We start from the raw sequence: 27,091 nt of genomic DNA, 5'->3' as shown, positions 1-27,091 counted from the left end.
AGATGTCTTTGCTTTTTATTTTTTTATTTTTTATTTTTTTGGTTATTACACATTTATTGTGTCAATCAAAATCTGTACTCTGGGTAATCTTTGTTCATACTTTCCTAACATCTTACTCTACTTGCTTTGTTTCTTTTTTTTTTTTTTGGTTTTGTCCTATCATTTTTTCTTTTTTTTCTATTTTTTTTTAAAATAAATTTATTTATTTTAGTTGGGGGCTAATTACTTTACAATATTATAGTGGTTTTTGCCACACATTGACATGAATCAGCCATGAGTTTACATGTGTTCCCCATCCTGAACCCCCCCCCCATCCCATCCCTCTGGGTCATCCCATTGCCCCAGCCCTGAGCATTTGTCTCATGCATCGAACCTGGAATGGTGTTCTGTTTCACATATGATAATATACATGTTTCAATGCTATTCTCTCAGAACATCCCACCCTCACCTTCTCCCTCAGAATCCATAAGACTGTTCTATGCATCTGTGTCTCTAATTCTGTCTCGCATATAGGGTTTGTCTTTGCTTTTTAAAACACTGTCTAGTTTTCTCATAGCTTTCCTTCCAAGGAGCAAGTGTCTTAATTTCATGGCTGCAGTCAGCATCCACAGCGATTTTGGAGCACAAGAAAAGAATATCGCTTTTTCGCAACGGGTTTGCTGCCAGGACACAGGTGTCATGAAAACCACCATTAAACCTAAGCCAAAATGGGAAAGGAGAAGACCCACATCAACATCGTTGTCATTGGGCACGTAGATTCAGGGAAGTCTACCACGACTGGCCATCTGATCTACAAATGTGGTGGGGTTGACAAGAGAACAACTGAAAAGTTCGAGAAGGAGGCTGCCGAGATGGGAAAGGGCTCCTTCAAATATGCCTGGGTCTTGGACAAACTGAAAGCTGAACGTGAGCGTGGTATCACCATTGATATCTCCCTATAGTAATTCGAGACAAGCAAGTACTATGTTACCATCATTGATGCCCCAGGACACAGAGACTTCATCAAAAACATGATTACAGGGACATCCCAGGCTGACTGTGCTGTCGTGATTGTTGCTGCTGGTGTTGGTGAATTTGAAGCCAGTATCTCCAAGAATGGGCATACCCGTGAGCATGCCCTTCTAGCTTACACTCCGGGTGTGAAACAACTAATTGTTGGAGTTAACAAAATAGATTCCATTGAGCCATCTACAGCCAGAAGAGTTACGAGGAAATTGTTAAGGAAGTCAGCACCTACATTAAGAAAATTGGCTACAACCCTGACACAGTAGCATTTGTGCCAATTTCTGGCTGAAATGGTGACAGCATGCTGGAGCCAAGTGCTAACATGCTGTGGTTCAAGGGATGGAAAGTCACCTGTAAGGAGGGCAATGCCAGTGGAACCACCCTGCTTGAAGCTCTGGATTGCATCCTGCCACCAACTTGCCCAACTGACAAACCCTTGCGTTTGCCTCTCCAGGATGTCTATAAAATTAGTGGTATTGGTACTGTTCTGTGGGTCGTGTGGAGACTGGTGTTCTCAAACCCGGCATGGTGGTCACCTTTGCTCCATTCAATGTAACAACTGAAGTAAAATCTGTAGAAATTCACCATGAAGCGTTGAGTGAAGCCGATCCTGGGGGCAATGTGGGCTTCAATGTCAAAAACGTGTCTGTCGAAGATGTTCGTCGTGGCAATGTGACTGGTGACAGCAAAAATGATCCATCTATGGAAGCTGCTGGCTTCACAGCTCAGGTGATTATATGAACCATCCAGGCCAAATCAGTGTTGGTTATGTACCTGTGCTCTATTGTCACACAGCTCACATTGCTTGCAAGTTTGCTGAGCTGAAGGAAAAGATTAATTGTCGTTCTGGGAAAAAGCTGGAAGATGGCCCTAAATTCTTGAAATCTGGTGACGCTGCCATCGTTGATATGGTTCCTGGCAAGCCCATGTGTGTCGAGAGCTTCTCTGACTATCCTCCCCTGTGCTGTTTTGCTGTGCGTGACATGAGACAGACAGTCGCTATGGGTGTCATCAAAGCAGTAGACAAGAAGGAAGCTGGAGCTGGCAAGATCACCAAGTCTGCCCAGAAAGCTCAGAAGGCTAAATGAATATTATCCCCAATACCTGCCACCCCAGTCTTAATCAGTTGTGGAAGAACAGTCTCAGAACTGTTTGTCTCAATTGGCCATTTAAGTTTAATAGTAAAAGACTGGTTAATGATAACAATGCATCGTAAAACCTTCAGAAGGAAAGCAGAATGCTTTTGTGGACCATATGTTTTGTGTGTGGCAGTTTAAGTTATTAGTTTTTAAAATCAGTACTTTTTAATGAAAACAACTTGACCAAAAATCTGTCACAGAATTTGAGACCCATTAAAAAAGTTTAATGAGAAAAAAAAGAAAAGAAAAGAATATCACTGTTTCCACTTTACCCCTTCTTTTTCCATGATGTATGCAGGTCAGGAAGCAACAGTTAGAAATGGACATGGAACAACAGACTTGTTCCAAATAAGAAAAGGAGTACGTCAAGGCTGTATATTGTCACCCTGCTTATTTAACTTATATGTAGAGTACATCATGAGAAACGCTGGGCTGGAAGAAACACAAGCTGGAATCAAGATTGCCAGGAGAAATATCAATAACCTCAAATATGCAGATGACACCACCCTTATGGCAGAAAGTGAAGAAGAACTAAAGAGCCTCTTGATGAAAATGAACGAAGAGAGTGAAAAAGTTAGCTTAAAGCTCAACGTTCAGAAAACTAAGATCATGGCATCTGGTCCCATCACTTCGCGGGAAATAGATGGGGAAACAGTGGAAACAGTGTCAGACTTTATTTTTTTGGGCTCCACAATCACTGCTGATGGTGACTGCAGCCATGAAATTGAAAGACGCTTACTACTTGGAAGGAAGGTTATGGCCAACCTAGATAGCATATTTAAAAGCAGAGACATTATTTTGCCAACAAAAGTCCATCTAGTCAAGGCTATGATTTTTCCAGTGGTCATGTTTGGATGTGAGAGTTGGACGGTGAAGAAAGCTGAGCGCTGCAGAATTGGTGCTTTTGAACTGTGGTGTTGGAGAAGACTCTTGAGAGTCCCTTGGACTGCAAGGAGATCCAATCAATCCATCGTAAAGGAGATCAATCCTGGGTATTCATTGGAAGGTATTCATTGAAGCTGAAACTCCAATACTTTGGCCATCTCATACGAAGAGTTGACTCATTGGAAAAGACCCTAATGCTGGGAGGGATTGAGGGCAGGAGGAGAAGGGGACGACAGAGGATGAGATGGTTGGATGGCATCACTGACTCGATGGACATGGGTTTGGGTAGACTCTGGGAGTTGGTGATGGACAGAGAGGCCTGGCGTGCTGCAATTCATGGAGTCGCAAAGAGTTGGACACGACTGAGCGACTGAACTGAACTGAACATGATCTTAGGTTTTTTTTTTTATTTCTTTAATTTAACGTTGAGTTTCAAGCCGGCTTTTTTACTCTCCTCTTTCACTCTAATCAAGAGGTCCTTTAGTTCCTCTCACTGTCTGCCATTAGAATGGTTGAGGTTGTTGATATTTCTCCCAGCAGTCTTGATTCTAGCTTGTGATTCATCCAGCCTGGCATTTCAGATATGTACTCTGCATAGAAGTTAAATAACCTGGGTGAAAATGTACAATCTTGTCATACTCCTTTTCCAATTTGGAATCATTCCGTTGATCTACATCCATTTCTAACTGTTCTTCGTGACCTGAATGCAGTTTTCTCAGGAGACAGATAATGTAGTCTGATATTCTCATCTCTTTAAGAATTTTCCACAATTTGTTATTGACTTCCCTGGTGGCTCAGATGGTAAAGCATCTGCAAACAATAGGGGAGACCCGGGTTCGATCCCTGGGTCGGGAAGATCCTCTGGAGAAAGAGCTGGCAACCCACTCTAGTATTCTTGCCTGAAAAATCTTATGGACAGAGGATCGGGTAGGCTACAGTCCATGGGGTCTCAAAGAGTTGGACACGACTGAGCGACTTCACTTCACACAATCAAAGGGAAGAGCATATTCAATGAAGCAGAAGAAGGTATTTTTTTCTGGAATTTCCTTGCTTTCTCCATGATCTGACAAATATTGGCAACTGATCTCTGATTCCTCTGCCTCTGTGAAATGCAATTTGTATAACTGGAAGTTCTCAGTTCAAATACTGATGAAGCCTAGCTTGAAGGATTTTGAGCACAATTGTATTAGCAATGCAAAATGAGCACAATAGTTGAAACATTCTTTGGAATTGCCTTTCTTTGGGTTTGGAAAGAAAACTGACATTTTCCTGTTCTGTAGCCACTGCTGAGTTTTTCAAATTTGCTGACATATTGAGTGCAACACTTTCACAGCATCATCTTTTAGGATTTGAAATATCTCAGCTGCAATTCCATTACCTTCACTATCTTTGTTCATGTAATGCTTTCTAAGGCCCACTCGACTTCACACTCCAGGATGTCTCTCTCTAGGTGAGTGATCACACTGTCGTGGTTATCTGGGTCATTAAGACCTTTCTTGTACAGTTTTTCTGTGTATTTTTGCCACCTTTTCTTAATTTCTTCTGTTTCTTTTCTTTGCATGAAATGTTCCCTGGATATCTCCAATTTTCTTGAAGTGATCTGTAGTCTTTCCTATTGCATTGTGTATCTCTATTTCTCTGCATTGTACATTTAAGAAGTCTTTCTTCTCTTTCTCTGCTCTGTTCTGGAACTCTGCATTCAGTTGGGTTTACCTTTCCCTTCCCCCCTTGCTTTTCTCTTCTTGTCAGCCCTCAACTATTTTTTAAGACTCCTCAGAGAACCACTTTATCTTCTTGTATTTCTTTTTCTTTGGGATGGTTTTGGTCACTGCCTCTTGTACAATGTTACACACCTCTGTCCATTGTTCTTCAGATACTCTGTCTACCAGATCTAGTCCCTTAACTCTATTTGTCACCTTCAGTGTATAATCATAACGGATTTGATTTAAGCCATACCTGAATGGCATGAATTCAGACGCAGACTCAGTTACATCAATTCCCTTTTTCTTTAGAGAACTCTGACTGACCAATACACAGCCTCCCAGAGTTCTCTTGTGGTTGTCTCTTTTGATAGTTCTAGACTTTATTGTTGCAGTTATTGCAAAGGAGAACAGAGGAGCCAGTCTAAATCATCTTGTACTAAAATATACATTGTGCTCATGATCATAAGAGATTGTTTCAAGTACTTTCTTATATGCATCTCTAGAAAACCTCTTTCATTCTCTCTTTTATTTTAGATACTATGACTTTCAGGGGATGACTTGTCAGAGCATCAAAGATGCCCAGTATAGACAAGTTGTCTTTGAGGACTCACTGCTGCTAACAATCATTAGTCAACTGTAATGGCCTCTGTGTTGCATTTGCCACATCTGTTACCTAAGATCTTCCTTCTTTTCTCAGATATCTAATCATACCACTGAAGCTGCCACTCTTATCTGTAGAAGGTAGGCCCCCCCTTTTTTTTATGAAATTTCAAGCCATTTGATCTAAAATCCTAGTGTAGAGTTCTTTTTTTACTCCAAAATCTACCCTTTCCCTTAGAAGTTGGAGATAACTAATATAATAAAGTATTGCAAGAACTAAAGGGAAACTGTCTTGAAATGAGAAGCTGGAGAAAAGAGGTAGCACATTATTGCTGTCTTCAAACCTTTGATCTCAATTCAAAGGGAAGAGGAATAAGACATTTTCTATATTTTCCAAAGGACAATACAAGGACTCAATGAAAAAGCTCTAAAAAGAACCAGATCTTGGCACTATGTGGGTAAAAATAAATAAAAAGTAAAATAATAATCGTTTTTTTTTTTTTTTTAATTCAGCATTGTTAAAAGATGAAGTAGGTTCTTTCATGGAGTTTTGAGTTACTAATTCAGCAGTAGAGTTACTCTTATGATTTGAATCCATAACAAGATTGGGCAATATTCCTACAAAGATAGTGAAAAAGGATTACACCATCAAAGGAACTTTAGATCAGATGTCCTCTAATGCCCTTTCCAAGCTTGGGACTATAAAATCTAAACTTTGTCATTTCTCAAGAAGAGAATAGATAATTTATAATTAAGACCAAAGGGATCTTTCTAGTACTCATAAAAAAATATTGGAAGAAATGTTTTAAAATCATTTGCAGAACTACAGATAGATAATAAATATAAAACAAATAAATATGATTTATTATTACAGGACTACTAAAATAGAATGTTTTTATTCTACACATTTTATCATTTTTGTGTGAATATTTAAACATTTTTATAGTAGACTGGTCTAATTTAACCACTTTGTACTTTCCAAAGAAATAGGATTGAATTTGAGATTAATTTCTACCTCTTTCTACAAGTCAACACTTCCTTCATTAAAGGTACATCTATTTGCCTTAACTACACTATTTAAAGGTATTCACAGCATTTGCTTCAAAGTTAATAAGATATAGACCTATGTCCATTGAAGTTTTCTGATTTTAGACTTTCATATGAAGGAATGTTGGGTTTCCCTGGAGGCTCAGATGATGAGGAATCTGCCTGCAATGCGGGAGAACTGGGTTCGATTCCTGCATTGGGAAAATCTCTTGGAAGAGGGCATGGCAACCCACTCCAGTATTCTTGTCTAGAGAATCCCTTTGGATAGAGGAACCTGGAAGGCTACGGTCCATGGGGTCACAAAGAATCGAACACGACTGAGTGGCTAAGCACACACACATGAAGGAATGTTAAAGAAGATCATTTATAGCTTTGCTAACAAAATTAGTTCATTCATAAATATTTTAGAAATTTTATTTGCTAACAAATAAAACCAGTAGCAGATTTCTTTATTTGTGACTTTTCATTTTCAACCTTTTTAGTAAGAAAATTCAGTCTTAATAATAGCAATTTCATAATGCCTCTAGGAAAAAGATGATCATCAATTTCAGTGGTGTGGAAAAAAAGAAAAGTCAAATATTGTATAACATGTGGAAAGGGCACTGTAATATTACTACCTATGACTGTAAGTAAAATGATCTGGATTTCAGTATACTTTAATGTGTGTTATTTAAATTAGCCATGCAAAGAATTATGTAGGAAATCTGTTAATGGACACAGTACAAGGCTTTTAGAATCAAATTTCTGAGAACCGATTTTAAGATTTGTATATATCATAAAGACACATTTAAGTCTCATGACAGCAACAATTAAATAAATAATAAAATAATTACTAAAATAAAATAAAACTCTTTATGAAGTGATAAAAATAATTTTTAATGATTTTGAAGATCTATGAACTTATGTATAAAACCTAATACTTTTCTTTGCTTTAAAAAACACATTCATCTCCATCAGAAGATTAATTCTTTCATGGGCTATTTAGTCAATGGAAACTACTTTAAATTTTTTTATTATTTGTACAAGTAAAGCAGGCTGGAACATATATAGCACTAAATATTTGGGAATAATATTTTCACAAGTTGAAAAGTTGTAGGGATTTAGCTTAGAAGTTCCTAAGTGTCATCCAAAAAGGAAGAAAAGGCTTTGTTCTCAGGGTTTTGAGTGTTTGATGAATTACTGCACAAATAACAAGGTGGGTAGGCTCCAGGTAGAATGGCTGAAGGAGAGTCCACCAAACCTAGCCACAAGAAGCGCAGTTCATCAGGGAGAGGTTCTGTGGAGATGTTGTTGTGTCCATAGTTGGATCTTTTCCCCTCCTGGTTTTTGCACTCTTCTGTCTGAAGGTTGTCTCAGATTTTGTGTGTGTGTCATCCAGATCCAAAGGTTGGTTTTGTCTTTGGTTTTCATGACAACAAATTTGCACACATAGAAACTTTTCATGACTTCTGTACATTGTTCCGTATTGAAGGAGTTTTAAGAATAATAAAAGGCAAACTTCTGCAAAAACCTGTTTCCCTCATTTCTTTCTCTCTATTCACAAGACTTGTATATATGCAATACATCTTTTACTCTAAAAGAATCTTCAAAGACTCTTTTTCAAATACAAATAATTCTATTTGTGAAAGAACTCCTGAAGACATGTCTACTCCCATGAGAATGAAAATTTTTATCAGCTGTGAACTGTTGTTGATTTATTTCTGTTACTTTTTATCAAATCCCCAGGGACTTTGTCAAGTGCCTGGAACATAGTTCTAGACTCTCAACAACTAATTGCTGTTGGCTAAATAAGTGAGATGCTTTGTATACTGAGAATTTTCTTTTTTTTTTCAGTTGGAATATAATTGCTTTTCAATTGCTTTGTGTTAGTTTCTGCTGTACGACAAAGTGAATCAGCTATGTGTGTGTGTGTATAAACCCATGTCTAGTATTTATATTTATAGTTATAATTATAATTATATTTATATTTATATGGCTTCCCAGGTAATGTTAGTGGTAAAGAACCCACTTGCCAATGCAGGAGACATGAGAGAAGCAGGTTCAACCCCTGAGCCTGGAAGATCCCCTAGGGAAGGTCATGGGAATCCACTCCGTATTCTTGCCTGGAGAATCCCATGGACAGAGGAGCCTGATGGGATATAGTCCGTAGGGTCTCAAAGAGTCAGACACTACTTAAGTGACTTAGCGCGTGCGCGCGCACACACACACACACACACACACATAAATATATATTTACATTTATACCCTCCCTCATGGATCTCACTCCCATCCCACTCCCATCCTATCCCTCTAGGTCATCAATGAGCACCAAATTGAGCTTCCTGTGCTATACAGCAGGTTACCACTATCTATTTTACACACAGTAGTATATATATGGGTTTCCCTGGTAGTGCTGATGGTGAAGAGTCTGCCTGCAATTTAGGAGACTTGGGTTTGATCCCTGGGTCAAGAAGATCCACTGGAGAATGTAATGACAACCCAGTCCAGTATTCTTGTCTGGAAAATACCATGGACAGAGGAGCCTGTCTGGCTACAGTCTATGGGGTAACAAAGAGTCAGTCAAGACTGAGTGACTAACACTTAGTATATATATGTCAATCCCAATCTCTCAATTCAGCTCACCCTCCCCTTCTGCCCCTCTGTCCATGTATCCATTTTCTATGTCTGCATCTCTATTCCTGACAAATGAGATCATTGTTTGCTTTTTTTAATTCCAAATATATGCATTCATATACTATATTTATTTTTCTCTTTCTGACTTCACTTTGTATGACAGACAGATCCATACACATCACTACAAATGATCCAATTTTGTTTTCTTATGGCTGAGTAATATATATATATATGTATATATATATATATATATATATATATATATATATGCCACTTTTTTTTGTCCACTGCTCCTTTAATGGACATCTAGGCTGCTTCCATATCCAGGCTATTGCAAATGAACACTGGAGTACATATGTCTTTTTGAATTATGGTTTTCTAAGGGTATATGGTTTTCTCAGAATATATTTCCAGGGATTATTGGGTAATATGGTAGTTCTATTTTTACTCTTTTATAAAACCTCTATACTGTTCTGCATAGTAGCTATATCAATTTACATATCCACCAGCAGGGCAAGAGGGTTCCCCTTTCTCTATATTCTCCCCACCATTTGTGATTTGTAGATTTTCTGATGATGGCTATTCTGACCAGTGTGAGGTGATACCTCATTGTAATTTTGATTTACATTTCTTCAATAATTGGTAATGTTGAGCATCTTTCCACGTGTTTATTGGTCATCCATTTATCTTCTTTAGAAAAATGTCTATTTAGGTCTTCTGCTTATTTATTTTTTTGCATTGTTTATTTATTTACATTTATATTGAACTCCATGTTTTGTTTGTATACTCATGATATCAATCCTTTGCCAGTTGCTTAGATTGCAAATATTTCCTCCCATTCTGAAGGTTGCCTTTCATATTGTTTATGGTTTCCTTTGCTATGCAAAAACTTTTTTTAAATTAGATCTCATTTGTTTAGTTGTATTTTCACTACTCTAAGAGGTGAGTTAAAAAAGATCTTGCTGTGACTTATTTATGTCAAAGAATGTTCTGCCTAAGTTTTCCTCTAAACACTTAATAGTGGTTGGTCTTACATTTAGGTATTTAATGAATTTTGAGTTTATGTTTGTGTATGGTGTTTGGGAATGTTCTAATTTCATTCTTTTATGTGTAGCTGTCCAGTTTTCCCAGAACTACTTATTGAAGAGGCTGTCTTTTCTCTATTGTGTGGTATTGCCTCCTTTTTCACAGATTACAATCTATGAACCTCCATACATAGGTGTATGGGTTTACCTCTGGGTTTTCTATCCTGTACCATTGACCTCTATTTCTTTTTGTGCCAGTACAATATTGTAGCGATTACTGTAGCTTTGTAGTATAATCTGAAGATGCGGAACCTGATTCCTTCAGCTCTGTTTTTCTGTCTCAAGATTGTGGTATTTGGGGTCTTTGGTGTTTCCACACAAATTGTGAAATATTTGGTTCTAAATCTGTGACAAAAATTGGTAATTTGAAAGGGATTGCACTGAATCTGTAGATTGCTTTGGGTAATACAATCATTTTCACCATATTGATTCTTCCAATTCAAGGATATGGTATATCTCTCTATCTGTTTGTGTTGTCTTCGATCAGTATCTTATAGTTTGCCGAGTAGAGGTCTTTTGCCTCCTTAGGTAGGTTTAGTCCTAGGAATTTTATTCTTTTTGTTGCAATGGTAAACAGAATTGTTTTATTAATTTCTCTCTGTGATATTTCCTTGTTAGTGTATAGGAATGCAAAATTGTGTATTAATATTGTATCCTGTAACTTTACTAAATTAAGTGATTAGCTCTGGTATTTTTCTGGGGGTATGTTAGGATTTTCTATGTATCATGGCATCTGTAAATAGTGACAGTTTTACTTCTTTTCCAATTTAGATTCCTTTATTTCATTTTCTTCTCTCATTACCATTGCTAGGACTTCCAAAACTATATTGAATAAGAGTAGCTAGAGTAGACATCCTTATTTTATTCCTGATCTTAGAGGAAATGCTTTCAGTTGTTCAGTGTTGAGAATGATGTTTATTGCTTTTATTACGTTGAAGTAAGTATCCTCTATGTCCACTTTCTAGAGAGATTTTATCATAAATCGGTGTTGAACATTATCAAAAGCTATGCCTGCATATACTGAGATGACCATATAGCTTTTAGTATTCGATTTTTAAATATGAGATATTGCATTTTATTGATTTGCATAAATTAAAGAATTCTTGCACCCCTGGGATAAATCCCAGTTGATCATGATGTATGATCCTTTCCGTGTGCTGTTGAATTATGTTTGCTAATATTTTGCTTAGGATTTTTGTGCTTATGTTAATCAGTGACACTGGCCTGTAACTTTCCTTTTTTGTGATATCTTTGTCTGGTTTTGGAATCAGGGTGATTGTGGCCTGGTAGCATGAGTTTGGGAGTGTTCTTGAGTATTTTCTTATATGGGTTCAAAAACACCTGTCTTACTAACCCTCCTTAACATTCCTTTCACAGGTGAGGAAGACATTCTTGCTGGTTCAGGCCACCTCATGATATCCGTCTTCCTTGTAGCCAAGTGAGTTGGACGGTTTCCTGTCTTCTCACCTGTCCAAATAATTGTGAGTCCATATATATTTCCACAAAGACACACACACACACAAACACACTCCAGGGCCTTGGTTTAAGTTTAAGGAACATTCTGATGGATGGGGAAGTAGCTGTGTGATAGACTAAATCATACCTGCATAAACTCCAGCTTTCTAAATGAGGCTAATGTTGCTGCTTCTGATCTGGTTATTTGGTTTCACTTTCTGAGGCTAACTCATAGTTTCTCACTTGCATTATTTTTCTTAAGAAGAAACCACACATCCACTTCTCTGTGATCCACTTCCACAGTAACTCAGGTAGACTTGGATGAGTTTCCCAGGCAGTACTTTGTCTTATCTTACTGACAGTTTCATTACAATATATATTATTCCTCTTCTTTCATATTTTATAATCATAAATACATATAGAATATGGTCATATTTAGTCTGGTACAGGTTTCTGGGAACATGAAGTATCTTTAGTTCTCCAGTTAGGGTTCTTCTCCTTCTTCATGAATCACTCTGTTACTGTTTTTTTTATTCCTAGATTTTTTTTTTTTTTTAAGTTCCTAGGCCACAAAGATAAATGAAGAATTATTCTTCTGGTCCCTGGAAAAATATGACCAAAGGGCTGCTTTACAAGGACATGTGGTGTTTTGGTTGGTCCTGTAGATATATCAGCCTCTAACAGTTGCAGCATCTCAAGTTTTTATAAGATTGCTAGATGCCAGAATCAAAAGTAACTGAGAAGGGGATAATTAGATCAGTGGGGAGAGAGGATGTTTGCAGAAGCCATTGATGGATCATTTATAAAGGTGATGCTCAGAGATAGTTCAGTTCAGTTCAGTCGCTCAGTCATGTCCATCTCTTTGAGACCCTATGGACTGCAGCATGCCAGTCTTCCCTGTCCATCACCAACTCCCAGAGCTAACTCAAACTCATGTCCATTGAGTCAGTGATGCCACTGACTTGGTAGAGAACTCGATAAGAAGAGTGACGCCACTGACTCGGCAGACGTAGAGAACTATCTAATTTTTAAAGCTGCAGCGACCTGTTTGCAAGTGTTTTCTATTGTCATAAAATATTATCCTGCTGCATAGCAGACTGAATTTGATTTTTGCTCCCTGAAAAATCACCACTTGACATGTGATATAAGTCTCAGTACCTTAAAAGTTGTTTTACCACTTGTCTCCAGGATGGATGGCTATTTTACAATCCAATATAAATATAACAATCTTAAAAAATATATATGGGGCTCTCACAATTGTAGAAACAAAGACTCATAAGGATATTATTTCACTAATATTAATGTAGTAACTGCTTTAGTACTGAAAGTAACAAATCTTTAGTAGTAGAAAAAATATTAGGCCACTCATTTTTGTTTACAAGGCAGCATTTCATGAGATTTCCTGCCTGTGTCATTACGCATAGAGGAAACATTAGTTTTACAATGGAAATGCTGTGCAGCAAACCTGTAATCACCAGATTGTCTTCATAAGTAACACCAATGTGGATTTCCATCCAATAATTTACACTCATTCAGCTCCATTGGGTCACAGTAGAAATAGGTATCACATAAGGGCCTTACTCAAATAAACTCCTAAATTACAAAGCCTTGTGTCCAACCATGATTCATATCTGGTCCTCTCCTTTACTCCTCATGTCAGAGATGTTGCTGCTGCCTATGCCATGATAAATGCTGCAGAAACAAACCAACAACTCACACATGAACTCCAGTTTTTAGGAAATGTGTAAATTTCAAAATAGCACCTGAAAGAATTAAAAACCTGCGATTTAAATGTTGTATTGCAAATAGATTGAAAGTTGGGGTTGATTTCCATGTATGTTAATCCAAAATACTCCTACCCAACTGTGTGGGCTCAGAGGACATTCATCTCTCTTTAGTAGAGCCATAAGCTCTGTACTTTACTTTGTTATACAGTCAAATCCTAAGAACAAAACTTTCAGGTGTTCTTAAAACACACGTGTTTAAAGAGTTTCTTATTCTGCCATCTGAAGTAACACTGCCCAGTAGAAACACTGAAACGTTGTTAGTCACCAAGTCGTGCCTGACTCTGTGACCCCATGAGCTGCAGTGAACCGGGCTTCGCTGTCCTTCACTATCTCACTGAGTTTGCTCAAACTCGTATCCACTGAGTCAGCGATGCAATGCAAGCATCTTATTGTATGTCACTGCTTCTCCTCTTGCCTTCAATCTTTCACAGCATCAGAGTCTTTTCCATTAATTAATTTTTCACATCAGGTAGCCAAAATATTGGATCTTCAGCTTCAGCATCAGTCCTTCCAAAGAATATTCAGGGTTGATTTCCTTTAGGATTGACTGGTTTGATTTCCTTGCAGTCCAATGGACTCTCAAGAGTGTTCTGCAGCACCACATCTTGAAAGCATCAATTCTTTGGCACTAAGCCTTCCTTATGGTCCAACTCTCACATTTATACATGACTACTGGAAAGACCATAACTTTGACTATATGGATCTTTCTTGTTATAGTGATGTCCCTGCTTTTTAATATGCTAAGTTTTTCATAGCTTTTCTTCCAAAGAGCAAGGATCTTTTAATTTCATGGCCGCAGTCACCATCTGCAGTGATTTTGGAGCCCAAGAAAATAAAGTCTGTCACTGTTTCCACTGTTTTCCCCTTTAGTTGCCATAAAGTGATGGAACTGGATGCCATGATCTTAGTTTTTTGAATGTTGAGTTTTAAGCTAGTTTTTTCAGCCTCCTCTTTCACATTCGTTAAGAGCCTCTTTAGTTCTTCACTTTCTGCCATTAAAGTGGTATCATCTGCATATCTGAGGTTGTTGATATTTCTCCCAGCAATCTTGATTCCAGTTTGTCCTTCATCCAGACTGGCATTCCACATAATGTATTCTGCATATAAGTTAAGTAAGCAGGGTGACAATATGCAGCCTTGATGTACTCCTTTCCCAGTTTTGAACCAGTCTATTGTTCCATGTCTGGTTCAGCTGTTGTTTCTTGTCCTACATACAAGTTTCTCAGAAGGCACATAAGGTAGTCAGCTATTGCCATCTCTTTAAGAATTTTCCAGTTTGTTGTGATCCACACAAAGTCTTTAGCATAGTCCATGAAGCAGATCTTCTTTTTGTTTTTTTGTATTTCTTTAATTTCCTTGATTTTTCTATGATCCAGCAGATGCTGGAAATTTAATCTCTGGTTTCTCTGCCTTTTCTAAATCTAGCTTCTACTTCTGGAAGTTCTTGATTCACATAATGCTGAAGTGTAGTTTGAAGGATTTTGAGGATAATCTTGCTAGCATATGAAATGGGTGCAGTTGTGCAGTAGTTTGAACACTCTTTGGCATTGTCTTTCTTTGGGATTGGAATGAAAACTGACCTTTTCCAGATGTGTGGCCATTGCTAAACTTTCCAGATTTGCCGGCATATTAAGTGCAGCACTTTAACAGCATCATATTTTGGTTTAGCTGGTATTCTATCACCTCCATTAGCTTTGTTTGTAGTGATGCTTCCTAAGGCCAATTTGACTTCACAGTCTAGGATGTCTGACTCGAGGTGAGTGACCAGACCATCGTGGTTATCAGGGTCATTAAGAATTGTTTTGTTAATTTCTGTGTAATTGTGCCACCTCGTCTTGCTCTCTTTTGCTTTTGTTAGGTCCTTGCTGTTTCTGTTCTTTATTGTGGCCATCTTTGAATGAAATGTTCCTTTGGTGTTCTCATTTTCTTGACAAAATCTTTAGTTATTCCCATTCTATTGTTTTCCTGCATTTCTTTGTATTGTTCACTTAAGAAAGCTTTATTATCTCTCCTTGCTGTTCTCGAGAACTCTGCATTCAGTTGGGTATACCTTTCCCTTTTCCTTTACCTCTCACTTCTTTTCTTTTCTCAGCTATTTGTAAAAGCCCCCACAGACAACCACTTTACCTTATTGCATTTCATTTCTAGGTGATGGTTTTGGTCACCACCTCTTGTACAATATTCTGAACTTCCATCCATAATTCTTCAGGCATTCTGTCTGCCAGATCTAATCCCTTGAATCTATTCATTACCTTCTCTGTAAATTAATAAAATGCTTTGATTTAGATCTTACCTGAATGGCCTAGTGGTTTTCCCTACTTTCTTCAATTTGAGCCTGAAATTTGCAATACAGAGTTGATGGTCTAAACCAGTCAGCTCCAGATTTTTTTTTTTTTCTGACTATATAGTGCTTCTCCATCTTTGGCTGCAAGGAATATAATCAATCTGATTTTGGTATTGACCATCTGGTGATGTCCATGTATAGAATTGTCTCTTGTGTTGTTGAAAGAGGATGTTTTTTATGACCAGTGTGTTCTCTTGGCAAAACCCTATTAATTTTTTCCATGCTTATTTTGTACTCCAAGTCCAAGTTTGCCTGTTACTCCACGTATCTCTTGACTTTCTACATTTGCATTACAGTCCCTTTGATGAAAAGGACACCTTTTTTGGTTTTAGTTCTAGAAGTTCTTGTAGGTGTTCATAGAATCATTCACTCTCATCTTCTTTGGCATTAATAATTGATGCATTGATTTGGATTATTTTGATGTTGAATGGTTTGCCTAGGAATGAACTGATATCATTCTGTCATTTTTGAGATTGCAGCTAAGTACTGCAGTTTAGAGTCCTTTGTTGATTATGAGGGCTACTCCATTTCATCTAAGAGATTCTTGCCCAAGGTAGTAGATACAATGGTTATCCGAATTCAATTCACCCTTTCCCATCCATTTTAGTTCACTGATTCCTAAAATGTCAATGTTCACTTTTATAACCTCTGTTTGACCACATCAAATTTGCCTTGATTCATGGACTTAACATTTCAGATTCCTGTGCAATATTGTTCTTTATAGCTTCAGAGTTTACCCTCACCCCCAGAGACATCAACAGCTGGGTGTCCTTTCTGCTTTAGTTCAGCCTCTTCATTCTTTCTGGAACTATTTCTCTGATCTTCCCCAGTAGTTTATTGGAAAACTCCTGACCTGGGAGGCTCATCTTTCAGTGTCATATATTTTTATCTTTTCATATTGTTCATGGGATTTTCAAAGCAGGAATACTGAAGTGGCTTGCCATTCCCTTCTCCACTGAACCACATTTTGTCAGGCCCTGACAGCAGGGACATGCCCTTCAGCTGCTTCTTGTATCTAGAGGACATGCCTGGTGCCCTGGTTGTCCCACAGCTTGTCCTCTTGAGTGTATAAACCTTCACTGGTCACTGCATCTTGGTCAGTGTGCTGCCCGGAGGCCTGGCCAAAGGCCCGGCTGGAGTTGTTGGCTGCTGCTAATTGAGGTTGGAGAATGCCCAGGAGAGGAATGTTTTCTGGCCTAACTGTTGCCACTAGCCACCCTGGGGCAATGTAAGAGGCTGAAATTTACAGTGTTTTGTTCCCAGGAGATGAGAAAGAAGTGTATGCATTTAGTTGGGAGGTTACCCCAATCCCAATAAATTTCATTATGAGAATCAGTGTCCACCACATTGGCATTACTTTTTCAATCCAATGTACTTTTTAATTAAAAAGAAAGAAAGAAAGAAAAAAAATACCTTAAATTATGTCTTTCATTTCTAAGTTTTAGGCAACTTCTTAAAATTTATGCCCAAGGTGAATAAGTCACTTGTCTCCCTATAATCCTTCCTTCTGAGTGTCAAAGATGAGTTGTATGCATTTGAATTGTTATGAGTGGCCAGCCCTGGACTACTGTGCTGATGAAATCCTTTTCCAACTCTTTCTCTCTTTGTGCCTCGGAGCTCCTTGACTTCAAAGAACCGAGTGGTTAGCCACTAGTTATAGACCCAGTTAAATCAATAGATACATGTCTTGCATTTTGTTATTGTTTTTAATAATATCATTTCTATGGGAAATGTGTTTAAAGTTTCAAGTGATTATTTTTAATAATTTTGTTTTAGAGAATATGGAAGGGAGAGATTGATGTTTAAAGCACACACATTCTACCAGAATCTTCCCTAAGGAACCAAAGTTAGTTTTGTTTAATTTTGCAGACAGCTTCAAATGCATGGTCTACAGGTGATGTTCCCTCAAGTATTTCACATGAGGATGCATAATCTGGGCCCATTTCTTTCCGTCTGTAATGCTCATCTCAGTTAGATTAAGGGAAATAATGATTAATTCTGGTCAAAGTTGTTTAGTTAGAGATAGTAGACCCAGCAACCTGTTAAATTTAAGGATCTTGTAGTGATTTGGGAGGGCTGCACAAGGGTATTCTCCTTTATAGGATGATTGCAAAAGACAAAGGTTATCAATACTTCCTCACTCTCCTGTAACTCCAGGAGGTATTCTTTCTCCAGGAATCAGAACTGTTGCTTTTCTTCTATTGACCACAAATCCTCAAGCCCAAATATCTTCAATCTGCATTTACTAGAAATGAACTCTTTTATTCAAAAGCACGTGTGCAAGGGAAAAATGATTTTTTATAACATGTAAAAATATCTGCTTGTCCCTTTTCTGTGTGGGTCACTGTTTGAGGGGGTATCAATCATTGTACATAATTAAGTGTTTCTTTTCCTTTTGCTCTATTATTACATCAAGTCATCACGAGAATCCAGGTGGCTCAATCAGCATTTTTGCCATTGTCTAGCTGAGCTGCCAGCTGGAACAGTTACCAACCAGTTCCACCTAAGGATGCAATTGGGGGAGGGAAAGAATCTGCCAAAAATTGAGCAGAGAAAAATTCCAGACTTTCAAAATAGGTATATATGAAATCCCACACCTTTCATTCTGATCATTATCTAGAAAGTCACTGAGCAGAGATGGCCCTTCTCTGAGGACAGCTCCATTCATGACCAAACTGCCCTACTAAGGTATGCAGACTAGGAGCAAGTGAGGGAGACATAGTTATAAATTATTGTGAATTTTGGGGAGGATGCTTCAATAATCAATTCTGTCAATGCTATTAGGATACATGAACAGTTTATTGAAAATGTTGATTACCAGACCATTGTTCATTAGCTTTGTGACAAAATGTGATTCATTAGCACATGAGATTGTCAGGAAACTGAAAACATAAATGTTTCAAAAGCCGTGATCATATGGCCAAAGTCAGCTGATCACACAGGAACAGCAGTGCCATGACTTGCATAAATGCCCATTTTGGTGTGACCTCACCGGTCATGAGGGTGATCAGATTCTGGTAGTCAGGAGTGAGCAGGGCCACAATCTACCATGTTGTTAGGAAACAAATAGACCAACAAGGAGCCACACGTTTGGCAGACACTGCTGGCCTCTGCATCAGACACATAGATCTGTTTAGTTTGTGCCTAGTCTAGGAGAGTAGTTTTGTTGCCATATCTGGCACAATTATGAACATAAGGCAATAGTGGCAACAATCTGAATTTTAAGTCTCTTGATAAGAAGCTTGACTCCATTTGGCCTCTTCAGTTAAGCAGCCCTTACTGTGGGCATTCTATGATGATCCAGAAACCCTGCCATTTATCTCAGATGTGGAATTTCATCTTTTGGAAAATGGCCATGTGCATCTTCCAAAAGTGGTGTTTTTAACCCCTCAATCTGTAGTTTTCTGAGTGTGAGACTAAACTGGAACCCAACCTCTTAGGAAATAGCTCAAGCACACCGAACATATAACAGACTAGCCAAGGGTACAGTTGGTCAGATAAATAAGAACAGCCTTAGGCTGGGCCCATTAAATAGAGACCATGCCTTTCTCAACTGTGTAGCATAGAAGAGTGTAGCAGCCTAGTGGACCATCAAGTTCCACCTTGGCCAAAGCAGTCCCTTGGACTGCAAGGAGATCCAACCAGTTTATCCTAAAGGAAATAAGTCCTGGGTGTTTATTGAATGGACTGGTGTTGAAGCTGAAACTCCAATATTTTGGCCATCTGATGCGAAGGGCTGATTCATTTGAAAAGACCCTGATGCTGGGAAAGATTGAGGGCAGGAGGAGAAGGGGACAGCAGAGGATGAGATGGTTGGATGGCATCACTGACTCAATGGACATGGGTTTAGGTGGACTTCGGGAGTTGGTGATGTATAGGGAGGCCTGGCATGCTGCGGTTCATGGGGTCGCAAAGAGTCGGACATGACTGAGCGCCTGAACTGAACTGATCCTTTATTTTCAGCACATTTCTGTCTAGATGGTGATAGAATTTGGGGCCATGGCTTGAAAGATTTTATTCCCTTTTTATCAATTTATCGATATCATTGTCCTCTAACTTTGGCAGTTTCACTCTAGATGTCTTTAAATTCTTATTTTTTCCTCTATGTATAGTGTTTCTTTTCATTGGTTTCCTTCAACAATTTTCTTCATCTTTTATAAAGATTTCTTTATCTTTGAATATGATATATCTAGATGATATTTCTCCCTCTGGGGATATATTTTGCCTGTGTTAGTTTACTCTGAGATTTTTTTTTTTTTTAATCTATGGATTACTCTTTGTCATTAATTTTGGAAAATCTTCTATTATTATCTTTTGAAATACATTTTATTTTCCTTCTGCGGTTCAAACACGTATATTACAATATGTGACACTGATTTATAGCTATTCTTAAATTTTTTGTAGTCTTTCCTCTTCGTCCTTTTAGCCCCACTGAGTTTCACAGTAATATTTCAGGATAATTTTTAATGACATATTCAGATTCATTGATTCTTTCCTTGAATATAATCAGCCTAGTAAAGTGCCTACCAAAAAACATTTGTTTTGTTGCTTTTAAAAAATTATGCCATTTTCATTTGTTATTTCTTTTGACTGTCATCTTAACAACAACAAAAAGTCCTATCTGACCTGATACCTTTTTCATTAGCACTTTTAAAATATTAATTACAGTTATTGTGCATTCTGTTAAATAGTTGAGCATCAGTGTCATGTCTGTATGTGATTCTTTGTATCTTTGAATGACATTTTTCTTGTCATTCACTGTGGCTGTTTGTTGTTGTTGCTAGGTATCTTTTGCACAAGCATCTTGTACAGGTCATTAGAGATGGAGGTTAGGAGGTGTCTGCCTGGAAACAGACACTGCTTTTCTTCTACTGAGACTTTAATGCAAGATATTAAATTAATATAATCAGAGTAGGGTTGAATTTTTTTTTTCCTCTCTCCTCTCTTTTTTACATTTTGGCTGCTATAACTACCCTCAATGAACAACTGGCTTCAGCTTCCTATAGATATATCTAGTGTTTAAGGTGTAAATTGATTTTTCAGTGCCATTGAGTTGAAATGTCAAATGTAGGCTTCCCTTTGTGCTGTGCCTCACAGAAGGTTTCTCATATGCTTCATTCTTTTCCCGTCCTTCCAGGAGTCCTCTGGTATTGCTTGTTAGTCCAATTTTGATAGTTGGACAGTGCGAAGGGCAGTTGGAGTAATTAATTCTCTGGTTTTCTAACTAGATCTCACCCTTAAATATCCAGTGCATTTCTAGGTCTCAAGAATGCATCCTTATCTCTCCTCACCCTCCAGGGACTGTATTTGTGGGCTGATTTGTATTCTTGCCCTTCCCTTAGGAGAAATTTTCTTTCCACTTTTCTCATTCCACCAGGTGCAATGAGTTTTCAAGAGCAGCAATGCCTTGTGTCCCTAAAATAATGTGTAATTATTAATTACAATTAATAATTGTAAAGCTTTGTTTCACGGCAGAGATTGAAGAGAAAGATCTAGGTGAAATTCCTTGCACTTTTTGAACAGCTCCTATTCCCACATCTTAGGTTTACACCTTAGTGAATACTTCTTAGGTCTCTTTCTGATCTTTTCTGACAGTGCCTGGTAGAGTTTGCAGAGAAATACCCTTCAAAATAATAGACTTCTTAGTTTCTCTAGCCCCAGGCCACAGAATTATTTTTTCTATATATAAATATTTAAGTCACAATCAGCCTTTATCTATTTGCAACCACTCTGTTGAAGCTCTTCTTACTGATACTCATTTGCTTTCACCCTCGTTGAGCAAGTGCTCACATCTTTTCTTTCTTAAAATAAATCATCTATCCTTAGATTTTGGTTAGTTTGTTGTTTTTTGTCCTTCAACTTCAGCTATGAAATGAGTTGGAAAAGAAAAAAAGTCCTGAATTTGAAATTAACTGGACTCTTTATTCATCAGTAAATAATTGTCTTCAGCTTTTTATTCTTTTTCCAGATTGTATTAACAATAAATACAGTTATGGCCACCATCTTTACTGCCACAATTTCTCTTTAATTACACATCTCATTTAAACATTTCACATTCTTTGTCAATGAATATGTTCCCTCTACAATATGCTGCATTGATTTATCACCACTGAAAGTTTTATAAGTTACGTAGCTACTTTTTGTCAGGTACTGTTTGTGCTTCAGCTATCTCCAATGACAGACTTCTCATTGTTGTCAGTATAGTAAGCATTTTGGCTGCAAAATCCCCTCTTAAAATTGCTTTATGACCATTCCTCCCCCCACACACTCAAGTAGGATTCTACAGGAGGAGGAATCCAAGCTACCACCTGTGAAGGACACTTATGGGGTAGTGGTCTTGGAATCAGGCTTCCCAGGTGGCTCAGAGGTTAAAAACAATAATAATAATAATAATAATTAATAATAATAATCTGCCTGCTAATGCAGGTGATGCGGAATGCACAAAGTAGACCCCTGGGCTTGGAAGATCCCCTGGAGGAGGAAATGACAACCCATTCCAGTATTCTTGCCTGGAAAATTCCATGGACAGGGGAGCCTGGTGGGCTACAGTCCATAGAGTCACAAAGAGTTGGACACAACTGAGCTTGCAGGTGGATGCTCTTGGAATAAGCATCCTTAGAAGGAAAGAATAGGAAGGAAGTTTGGATGTATGGAAAAGTTGAGCCAATGCATCCCCAATAAAGGTTTCATTTGACATCATAGATATTTGTGGAATAAAAATGGCACACAAGAGTTGTCCCGAGTTGAGAGGAGAGCTTTTATATTTCTTTATGATGTGTCATTAGAGGAGGCTTCCCATAGAAAGATTATATTGAGAAAAGTAATTTCCTTCAGTATAGGCTCATAGACAGGAGTTGCCAGTTGTTAGCACTCAGTATGTGGGGGAATATTATCTTCATTCCAGAACAGAGATATGTGTTGCACATCGCACAACCCATTACATTTACCACTTTCTTATCCTTTTTTTTCTATCAAATGAACTTGGGTTGGTCAAAAAGTTCATGTGGGTTTTTCTGTAACATCCTATGGAAAAACCTGAAGGAACTTTTTTAGCCAATCCAATATCTTAAACAACCATAATTATCAGGGATCTGAAAATATTCACACTTTTGTTTCCACAGAGTCCACTGACTAGTTGAGAAGGTGGAGATCTGTGTCCTTAATTAGCACCTTTTTTTTTTTTTCTGAAATGTTCACTTGTCTTCTCCTACTTCAGAAATAGGAGACTTATGTCAGTGTAAGTTGAATATTTGCTCCAAGAAATCCTCACCCAGGAAGGTGAGACTGAAAACCAATAAATAATTTCATTGTTTGTTTCAGGAAATTGCTGCAACGAAAGTGTTTGAGTAAACAGTTCTCTCATCTGAGCAAACAGCTGTCACAAATTTTTCACACCTGGAGAAACACTCATTTATCATGACAGCAGTTGTATCAAAACTTACCTCAAAATTTTCACCACAAGTGTCTACTGATCTTATACTGTGTGTGTGTGTATATATATATATATACACACACATATATATATACACACACACACACATATATATATACATACACACACATATATATACACACACACACATATATATATATACACAAATATATATGTATATATATATACACATATATGTGTATGTATGTGTATATATATATATATATGTTCAGTGTTAAAAAGTTCCCCACATGAAAAGACACAATTTAGATCACTTGAACTGAGTCTTTTGATACAATAAATAATCTTCCCTGACTTGTCTTTTTGTGATACTACTACCAATGGGTCAAGGCATCATTATCTGTTCTTGCAACAAAAGAACAATAAATTAGGTTGACTTTTCTTGGGGTTTTTGGTGTGTGTGCTTAGTCACTCAGTTGTGTCTGACTTTTTGTGACCCCATGGACTGTAGCCTGATAGGCTCCTCTGTTCATGGGATTTTCCAGGCAAGAATACTGGAATGGGTAGCCATTCCCTTCTCCAGGGGATCTCCCTGACCCAGTGATCGAAGCCAGGTCTCCTCCATTGCAAGGGGATTCTTTACTATCTGAGCCACCAAGGAAGCCCCTGCAATTTGTGGGGTATAGTAGAATTGTCCATTCTGAAAATCACCTCAAGTGCCTCCTAATATGCTCTTGCTGACATGGTTTAAGACTTTCTACTTTGAAACAAGATCTTCTGCTTAGGCCTTTTAACTACCCTGTCCACAGATCTCTGTGACAAAAGGTAAATCGTGCCCTATATTTAGTCTGAGTTCTGATCTCTGTTTGTCTAGATTAGGAGCTGTCAAGCTATGACCTGGAGGTGACAGTTGTTTGTGTCTATCTGTGAGGTCTTCTGTGACACAACAGCAGAGTTTGATAAAGTTAATAAAGAAAGTAGGGTCCACGTAGTCTAGAATATTTGTTGTCTTCTCTTTCAAAGAAAAGTTCTCTGACTTTTGCTTAGATCCTCAATGCTGGGTTTATTTTATCTTCTGAGAATGGGGATCCCTTGTTTACAAATCATTTAATCTGAATCTGAAATTATTATCTTTGATGAAAATGTGACTTTCAAAAACAACAGTATGGTTTTACTCTCTCTGTCCTTGTCATTTTCAGTTTTGAGTTTGAAAGTTTTGTTTGTTTCGTTGGTTTGCTTTGCTTTGTTTAGTAGTAGACCTGTAGTTCCAATTGTTTCCCTTATTAAATGCACAAAAGAAGTCATGTAAGTGAAGCAATTTGAAATATGACAATTTAAAAAAGAAAGTAACTTTAAAAATCTTCCTATAGCTTCTCACAGGTTAGATACAATTATTTTCTTTAGTCAACAGTCCACTTTAGATCAGAGAAATTTTATAGTTAGTTAATGAACGTTTCAAATATATGAATCTCTATACACACCAAAATTAATACCACAAATGAACAGAAGTCCAGGAATAACTTTTCTAGGGAAATGCCTTCCTTATAGGTCTGCTTAAACCTGATTATGGGTTGTACTTACATTAAAAAAAAAAAAAAAAAACTTGAGAAAGGAGGAACAGAATAAATAAGAAGCTTCATGTAAATTAGATTTTTACACAACGATTTAGGAATTTTAGTCAATTCAAGCAAAGAAATGGTATACATCCAAACTATCAACGTATTCTGAAAATATGCAACATTTTGTGAGGGTGAATTTTTTCAGTTCAAAAGATAATTTCTTCCCAAATATGGAAATAATTTTAAAACTCTACTTTTAGTTTATTTAAAGGAGGGTAATCTTTGATGGCTAATTTTCAATGCAAGAATTTCTTTGTAAAGAAATCTTACCTCTGGATTTAGTTTATGCTTAGCAAGGGAGTTAAGGACTCAGTCAGTTAGCTCAGTCACTCAGTCCTGTCAAACTCTTTGCCATTCCATGGACTGCAGAACGCCAGGCTTCCCTATCCATTACCAACTCTCAATTAAGGACTGGCAACCCCACATATGCCACTTTGGCATATTGATTATTTTGAGCTAAAGATATTTGAAAAACAGCAAGTGTAAGAAGTGCACTGTGATCTGTTCTTTTCTTTGTGAATGTAGGAAATGAAGCTCCTATATGAAAGATGGCTTTTCTATGCCAGGAGGAAAGAAATATTTTTTATCACCAGAGAAAGGGGTGCAGAGAAAGAGAACTATGTACCAACAGACTTTTGCAAGTGGCTCCCACCTTCCTGAGATCGCCCTTTACCTTTCAGTTACTTTTCCACAGTTGACACTTTGCTTAACCTGGCATTTGGGGCACTTGCCTTAGCCTCCTTTCAGTCTTCATTTTCCTGTGATGACTCTTATGTGTATGTAGGATTTATTAAATAAAATGAATGTTCTTTTCTCATGCTAATTATCATATTGTAACAGGTAGTTCATTTACCACATTAGTTCAACCACAGAGCTCGGGAAGTGGGAGGAAGTTTTTTTCCTTTCCTACATCACTTTTGCCACTGTTTTCTTATGGAGAGTTCCCAGATGTTGTATCCTGAAACATCTTCCATCAGAATACATGGATGACTCTTTAAAAATGTATGAAAGTATTTTTCTCTTAAAATATTTGTTTCAAAATTTTTCATGTTTTTAAAAGTCTGTATGAATGGTCAAAACTTAGGTCAAAAATTTTAGTGACCCACAAATCTACGAAATATGGTGCTATTTAATTTATAATGTTTATACATACTATTAAAAGAGAATAGTCTTATAGTTCAGAAAGAAATCTAGAAAAAAAATTGCACATTATACTGTTATAATGCCAAGACTGAGTCTCTCTGTATCAACTTAATAAAAAAGAATTATGTCTCGTAAAAAGTTTCATTAAATTCCTCCTGTCCAATCCTAAATTTGCTTAGACAATAGTCTCTGCAGAATTTATGACAGGATAGTCTGAATATCAAGGCTGCCTTGTACCATGCTAATTTCAAAAGATATATAGATCAAATATAAGGATTCTATTGTATTACAGATGAAAACTGGCAGGAAAGTGCAGAGATATTTAATAAGCTGTATAAACGTCCAGTACAACTCACTACAACCATAAAATTTTTTTTTTTTTTACAACCATAAAAATTGAAACGAACATTTTACTGCTGTTTATCTACTCTTTTCATTCTAGAAATGTCCAACCATTCAAGAACATTCAAAATGAAGGAAAAAAAAAAACTTTTATGGATTCTTAACCTCTGCAAATTAAATATGTATCTAAGGTTTTGCACTCTTTTGAGCATCTTACCTTATTCCTTCATTAAATTATAAAGACATGATTTCAGCCAGCATTTTAGCATAGTTGGAAGATAGATATGTGATATTTCATTTTGTCTATTTCACTTAATGACCCTACTGCCACATCCAGACCCATTAATCTTGCTTGCCTCCAAAATGAAATATGAAAGGTTTTTTTTTTTCTTTCTGAGTTTATAAATGAGGACAATCCAGAGATACATAGAGAATTTTCTGTAACATTTGAAACAGTCACAAAAATATATCACTTACTAGACCACAAGTGTATCTTTAAACAATTCTAAAGAATTAAAATTGTACCATACAATTTATCTTACATATACACAAGACACATAAAATTATAAATGAATGTCCAAAAGAATGCAATTTTAAACCATTTATGTCTTTAAACCAATAAAGCACTTGAAGATAGAAAACTCCTGTATAAAGAAGGTAAAGAGTAAACGATAAAATACTTAGAGCTAAGTGACAATGAAACAAGGCATAATGTGTGAGAAATATACTTTTTTTAATCCATAGATAAGAAAAAAAGACCAAGAACATGAGCTAAACATGCAACATAAAATCTAGAAATAAAGAGCACAAAGTCACACACTTCCAGTACTATGGCAGCCCAGGTCAATAGCTCAATTGACTTAAAATGCACAAATTCTAGATAATTGAGAATAAATTTATTTTAAATACATTTCTGAATGCACAAGATAGT

General features: G+C 37.2%; 1 pseudogene; it reads left to right on the top strand.

The window, feature by feature from the left end:
* The first annotated feature begins 663 nt into the window (after positions 1–663).
* On the top strand, positions 664–2,093 carry LOC145520412 (elongation factor 1-alpha 1 pseudogene; annotated as a pseudogene).
* The last annotated feature ends 24,998 nt before the right edge of the window (positions 2,094–27,091 follow it).

This window comes from Giraffa tippelskirchi, chromosome 9 (assembly GCF_054371585.1).
Source record: "Giraffa tippelskirchi isolate mGirTip1 chromosome 9, T2T-mGirTip1v1.2.pri, whole genome shotgun sequence".
In the NCBI taxonomy this organism is placed as follows: domain Eukaryota; kingdom Metazoa; phylum Chordata; class Mammalia; order Artiodactyla; family Giraffidae; genus Giraffa; species Giraffa tippelskirchi.
The sequence above is the reverse complement of the archived record's forward strand: the minus strand, read 5'-3'. Positions and strand labels throughout refer to the sequence as shown.